Consider the following 7,429-nt stretch of genomic DNA (forward strand, 5'->3'; position numbering starts at 1 on the left):
TGCGAGTGACAGCCGCATAGGATCATTTTCCCGAGAGGATTGAAAGTAGCCACCGCTGATGGTGAACCCCTATACACAGCTTGCCATGGAAAAGAGTAAGAAGGATTGAGTTAAAGCAGTGGGAAAGCAGGCGTTCTTGAGCCATACAGTATCTCCATTCGCTTGTCTGAAATTCTCACCAATGAATCTGCATAAGTCTTCTATCCTTTTATTTAATCTATTCTTTTATCTTTATTTTCGAAACCCATAAACCATTTTAATCTGCCTGACTGAGATTTACAAGGTGACCATAGCTTGCTTCATACCAACAATCTCTGTGGGATCGACCCTTACTCACGTAAGGTTTATTACTTGGACGACCCAGTACACTTGCTGGTTAGTTGAACGGAGTTGTGAATTTAACCAAGAGACACAATAGTTTTTGTGTATATGCTAAAGAGCCAATATTGATGATCACAATTTCGTCCACCACGCACATATCACGACATCGAATGGTAATAAGAGGGGATTAAACATAGCAAATTTAAGACCAAAGAAGCATGTTTTCAATCATAGCACAAAATCAGGAAGGAAAACGTAAAACATGCGATTTCTATGAATAAGTGTGAGAATAATGGATAAAATCCACTAGATTAAGCACAGGAGAAACCATAAAAATGGGGTTTATCAATCGCCCCCAGCATGTTCACTTTAATGAAGTCACGTGCGAGCACCCGACGCGCGTACGCGTCGCCATGCGACTTCCCTTTCCATGCGTGCGCGTCTGCTGCGCGTGCGCATCGATTTCAGCATCCCAAATCCTTATTTTTCCATGAGTTCTCCACTTGCATGCTTTTTGTTTTCATCCTTTTGATCCATTCTTAGCCTTTCTAATCTAAATTCACTAACAAACATATCAAGGCGTCTAGTGGAATCAAAGGTGAATTAAATTTAGCTAATTAAAAGCCTAAAAAGCATGTTTTCATATTTAAGCACAAATTAGGAGACAATCATGAAACCATGTTATTTCATTGAACAAATGTGGTAAAAAGGTGATAAAATCCCCTAAATTAAGCACAAGATAAACCCTAAAAATAGGGTTTATCAACCTCCCCACACTTAAACCATAGCATGTCCACATGCTAAATCAAGAAAGAAACAAAGGGTATCAACGTTTATTCAATGTAAACTAATCAAATACAACCTATCTACATGCACTCTATTTAAATGAATGCAACTACTTGGTTAAAGTAAATCAATTCCCAAGAAAGACATATATAAGCATAAGGGCTAAAGCAATAACGATTAAATCAAATCCACAATTGAATTGAGTTATTAAAGATTTTTTTACAAACTTGCAAGAATAGATGATCATGGATGGAGACATGTAATTGAGCAATCGAACCCTCACCAGATGTGTAGCTGCTCTAGTCACTCAAGTGTATAGAGTTGATTCACTCAATTCTCCTTTAATCATGCTTTCTAGGATTTGTTTTTCATCTAACAATTAACAATTATTTCATGCATGAATACAAATATCATGAGGTCTTTCCCATAGGTTGTAATGGGGCTAGGGTCAAGGTAGGATGCATATGGTCAAGTGAGCTTGAAATTTGAATCTTTGATAAGCTAAGCTTTCCACCTAACCAATGACAACCTATACAATTTAAGCACTAACCTAACTACCCATTCTTCACTTTTTTCAGATACTCATGCATTCTCTTTTCACTTCACAACACATATGCATTGATTATTATTGAACTTTACTTTGGGGCATTTTGTCCCCTTTTATTGCTTTCTTTTTCTTTTCTTTCCTTTTTGATTTTTTTTCTCTTTTTCTATATTTTCCTTCTTTTTATTTTTCTTTTGTTTTTCTCTTTTTTTTTATTTTGATGTACTTATATACAAAGGTATCAATGCATATGGTTCACACATTTAATTAACACATGAGTATGTACCCAATTCCCAATATTTTCAACAAAACACAAAAACACCCTTTTACCTCAACCAATGTCCCAAGTTTTTCCACATTTGAATGATACACACACACACTAGCCTAAGCTAATCAAAGATCCAAATTAAGAACATTTATTATTTTTCACTTTAGGCTTGTAATGTGCTACAATAAAGAAGAAAGTGGGTTAATCATAGGCTCAAAGTTGGCTAACAAAGGTTGATAAAAGGTAGGTAACGTGGTGAAAAATCACCGATTAAGAGTTTATAGAGAAAACGGTATTGCAAGTATAGCTCTTAACCAATGAAGATTCCACATATCAATTTAGAAAGGGTGTCACAAAATTAGAATGAAAAATACTGGGAGTATGAGTCCCAGGTCATCTCCCAACGAGTTGCTAGAAAGGATGCTAATTTATTAATTAGGGATTTTCAAGAGAGTTTGAGTTTGGATAATGAGCAATTAGATAATTGTAAATTAAAGAAATAAAAACTAAGAATGATTATTAATATTCTAAATAAAAAAGGCCTTGACTGGGGGAATGATCAATTGAAAGTTCTATCCTTGTTGGGATATCTTAGGTGTAGTATCAAAAGGGTTGTTGTTTTCACTTAGTTAACCCTTACTAAATAAAGGAAAGTCAAGTGATTGAGCAAACTCTTATTTGCAAATCCTAGTCCTCTCCCTTGGGAAGGTCTAGCGTTAGTAAATACAGAACTAGCCAACAACTTCCAGTTTAATCTTCACTTAAGACTTCCAACTCAAGTGTCTCCTTTTAATCAACCCCATGTCAAGTAGGGAATCTACTCCATTGACATGAATATAATACTCAAAAAAATATAAGAAGAAGACATAATAAATTAAATAAAATAGAGACTGAAAATTAATTAAAAATAAAAGTAATCCTCAGTATCAAAAATCCTTGAAAATAATCCAATTACCACTTTAAACAAGAATTAAGAATATGGAATAAATAAAAGAGCAAGTAAGGAAACAAACTAGAATAGTATCATTAACGGAGGTGATGACTCTTCAATATCCAAAGCAAAAAGCATAGAACTAATAAACTATGAATGTAAAGAGAACCTAGAGGAAGAGTAGTTTCTCTCTAGATCTTAAAATCCTAAAACTATCCTAATGAGAATGTGTGTTGATGTATCTTAAGTCTCTGCACGTTCCTTGGCTTTATTCTGCGTTTCTGGGCCGAAGACTGGGTCAAAACGCGGCCCAAACTCAAAATTGCCCCCCAGCATTTTCTGTTATTTTTGCAGATCATGCAGGTCATGCGTATGCGTCAGTCATGCGTGCGCGTCATTCAGAAATTTTCTTTGTCACGCGTACGCGTCGTCCACGCATGCGCGTCATTCGTGTAGACTCCAATCCGCGCATACGCGTCAAGCATGCGCACGCGTCGCTACGACTTTCTCCATTCCGCACGCTTGCGTGAGCCATGTGCGCGCATCGATGCTCGCTGGTCATCTCCTTAGTTTCTTGTGTTCCTTCCATTTTTGCAAGCTTCCTCTCCATTCTCTAAGCCATTCCTGCCCTCTGAAGCCTGAAACACTTAACACATGGATCACGGCATCGAATGGTATAAAGGAGAATTGAAATACACAAATTAAAGATCTCTAGGAAGTAAGTTTTCAACCATAGAACAAACTTAGCAAGGGATTATAAAATCATGCAGTTCATATGAATAAGTGGGTAAAGACTTGATGAAACCACTCAATTAAACACAAGATAAACCATAAAATAGTGGTTTATCAACTTCCCCACACTTAGACATTAGCATGTCCTCATGCTTGGCTTTAGGAGATAAAAATAAATGGGTAGGGAAAAGTAAGACTCATGTAATGCAATGCAACCTATGTATATGAATGCAACTATATGATTCTGTCTACTTGGTTAAAAGTAAATAAGTTCTTTAAGACAAATATAAATCAAATATCGCTAATTCAAATTACACAGTAAAAACAAGTAAACTTGTAAGAAGACAGCTCATGAAAGCAGGGAACATAGAATTAAGCATTGAACCCTGACTGGTGGTGTATATGCACTCTAATCACTCTTAGTGTATAGGGTAATCACTCTACTCTTCTCTAGTCATGTTTTCTAAATTTTGTTCTTCACCTAACCAATCAACAAATAATTAATGTACCAATGCAAACATCATGAGGTCTTTTCAAGGTTGTAATGGGGCCAAGGTAAAGGTAAGGATGGTTATGTGAGCTATAAATTGAATCTTTGATTAACCTAAGCTCTTACCTATACATACTTTATAAACTTTTAAATTCATGCATAGCTACCCAAAATTCTCACTTTTGTATGACATACTCATGCATCATCCTTTCTTTTAATTTTTATCACATATGCATTGATCTTTTCATTAACTTAACTTAGCATTGGGGTAATTTTGTCCCCTTATTTAATTACTTAATTACTTGAATATTTTTGGATTTTTTTACGCATAAAAATAAACATAACATTATCAATGCACATGGATTTTTAATTTTTCTGGTCTTACATGAGTAGGTACCAAAATTCCCTTTATTTTATCATGACATATTCCTTTATTAACCCATGTTCCCACGATCTTCTCATACTCAATTGATACACAATCTCTAACTTAAGCTAACCAAAGATTCAATTGGGGTATTTAATTGTTTTTCCGCTTAAGGCTAATGATGTGGTAAAATATAGAACAAATGGAATTTAAAAGGCTCAAAGTGGCTGATGAGCGGATAATTTATACGCTTTTTGGCATTGTTTTTAGTATATTTTTAGTATGTTTTAGTTAGTTTTTATTATATTTTTATTAGTTTTTAGTTAAAATTAGATGCTGTTGGATTCTGACCTCCCTCCACTCGAAGTGGATTTTCTTTAGCTACAAAAGCCCAATTGGCGCGCTCTTAACGGCGTTGAAAATTAGGCATTCTGGGCTTTCTAGCAATATATAATTGTTCATACTTTGCCCGAGATTTGATGGTCCAAACCGGCGTTCCAAATCAGCTCAAGATTGCCTGGCGTTAAACGCCGGAATTGGCACAAGAATGGGAGTTAAACGCCCAAACTGGCACAAAAGCTGGCGTTTAACTCCAAGAAGAGTCTCTACACGAAAAAGCTTCAATGCTTAGCCCAAGCACACACCAAGTGGGCTCGGAAGTGGATTTTTATGTAATTTACTCATCTTTGTAAACCCTAGGCTACTAGTTCTCTACAAATAGGACCTTTTACTATTGTATTCATATCTTTGTAGCTATCTTTGAGTAGTCTTATGCTATCTTAGATCATGGGGGCTGGCCTCTCGGCCATGCCTAGGCCTTGTTCTTATGTATTTTCAATGGTGGAGTTTCTACACATCATAGATTAAGGTATGGAGCTCTGCTGTACCTCGAGTATTAATGCAATTACTATTGTTCTCCTATTCAATTCAGCTTATTCTTGTTCTAAGATATCACTTGTTCCTCAACTTGATGAATGTGATGATCCGTGATACTCATCATCATTCTCACCTATGAACGTGTGCCTGACAACCACCTCCGTTCTACCTTAGATTGAGTGGATATCTCTTGGATCCCTTAATCAGAATCTTCGTGGTATAAGCTGGAATTGATGGCGGCATTCAAGAGAATCCGGAAAGTCTAAACCTTGTCTGTGGTATTCTGAGTAGGATTCAAGGATTGAATGACTGTGACGAGCTTCAAACTCGCGATTGTGGGGCGTTAGTGACAGACGCAAAAGAATCACTGGATTCTATTCTGACATGATCGAGAACCGACAGCTGAATAGCCGTGATGTGACAGAGCGCATTGAACATTTTCACTGAGAGGACGGGACTGTAGCCATTGACAACGGTGATGCCCAACATACAGCTTGCCATGGAAAGGAGTAAGAAGGATTGGATGAAAACAGTAGGAAAGTAGAGAGACGGAAGGGACATAGCATCTCCATACGCTTATCTGAAATTCTCACCAATGAATTACATAAGTATCTCTATCTTTATTTTATGCTTTATTCATAAATCATTCATAACCATTTGAATCTGCCTGACTGAGATTTACAAGATGACCATAGCTTGCTTCATACCAACAATCTCCGTGGGATCGACCCTTACTCGCGTATGGTTTATTACTTGGACGACCCAGTGCACTTGCTGGTTAGTTGTGCGAAGTTGTGATAAAGAGTTGAGATTATAATTGTGCGTACCATGTTGATGGCGCAATTGATGATCACAATTTCGTGCACCAAGTTTTTGGCGCCGTTGCCGGGGAATTAAATGTCCTAACTATAGTTTCGCATTTGTTCCCTGCAATACAGTGCCAAGTTTTGATCCGGCAACAACACCAAGTTTTTGGCGCCGTTGCCGGGGATTGTTTGAGTTTGGACAACTGACAGTTCATCTTGTTGCTTAGATTAGGCATTTTTCAGAATTTTTAAGAATGAATTCTAGGGTTTCAAGGTGATGTTCTTATCATCACCAAAGCTGATTGATTTTCATCAATTTAGCTCTTGAATGCAATGTCCTACTGAAGCTTGGCTAGCCATGTCTAATTTCTTTAAATGTTCTGCTGAAGCTTGGCTAGCCATGTCTAATTCCTTTAGACTGAAGCTTTAGACTAACATTGCATGATTCCTGGAATTCTTATTAAAAATTTTTGAATCTCTTTATTTTCTTCTCCATATAATTTTCGAAAAAATCCAAAAAAATTTACAAAATCATAAAAACCAAAAATATTTCTTGTTTGAGTCTAGTGTCTTATTTTAAGTTTGGTGTCAATTGCATGTTTCTGTTCTTCTTGCATTTTTCATGTGTCTTCAGTAATCTTCAAGTTATTCTTGATGATTTCTTTACTCTGATCTTTAAATTTTCTCTTGTCTTGAGTGTTTTGTTGTTTCTCATATGCATTCTCAATTTGTTAGTGTCAGCAGTATACAAACTTCTAAGTTTGGTGTCTTGCATGCATTGTTTATTTGATCTTAGTTGCATTTTGATTATTCCTCATTATTAAAAATCCAAAAAATTTTTAATTTGTGTCTTTTCAAGTCAATAATACAGAGAATTGAAGATTCAGAACATTTAGCAGAGGAATTACACAGATAAAGCTGGGCATTCAAAACGCCTAGTGAGGAAGGAAAACTGGCGTTTAAATGCCAGCCAGGGTGCCTGGCTGGGCGTTTAACGCCTCTTGTGCCATCCTGGCGTTAAACGCCCAGAATGGTGCACATTCTGGCGTTTAACGCCCAAAAGGGTAGTGTTTTGGGCGTTAAACGCCAGAATGTGCACCATTCTGGGCGTTTAACGCCAGGATGGCACAAGAGGGAAGATTCTGTTTTTAATTCAAATCTTTTTCAAGTTTTCAAAATTTTTCAAAATCAAGTCTTTTTCAAATCATATCTTTTCAATCATATATTTTCAAAATCAATTTCTTTCCATTCTCAAAAATACTTGCCTACAATTAATGATTTGATTCAACATTTCAAGTATGTTGCCTTTTC

This window comes from Arachis duranensis, chromosome 2, assembly GCF_000817695.3.
Source record: "Arachis duranensis cultivar V14167 chromosome 2, aradu.V14167.gnm2.J7QH, whole genome shotgun sequence".
NCBI lineage: Eukaryota > Viridiplantae > Streptophyta > Magnoliopsida > Fabales > Fabaceae > Arachis > Arachis duranensis.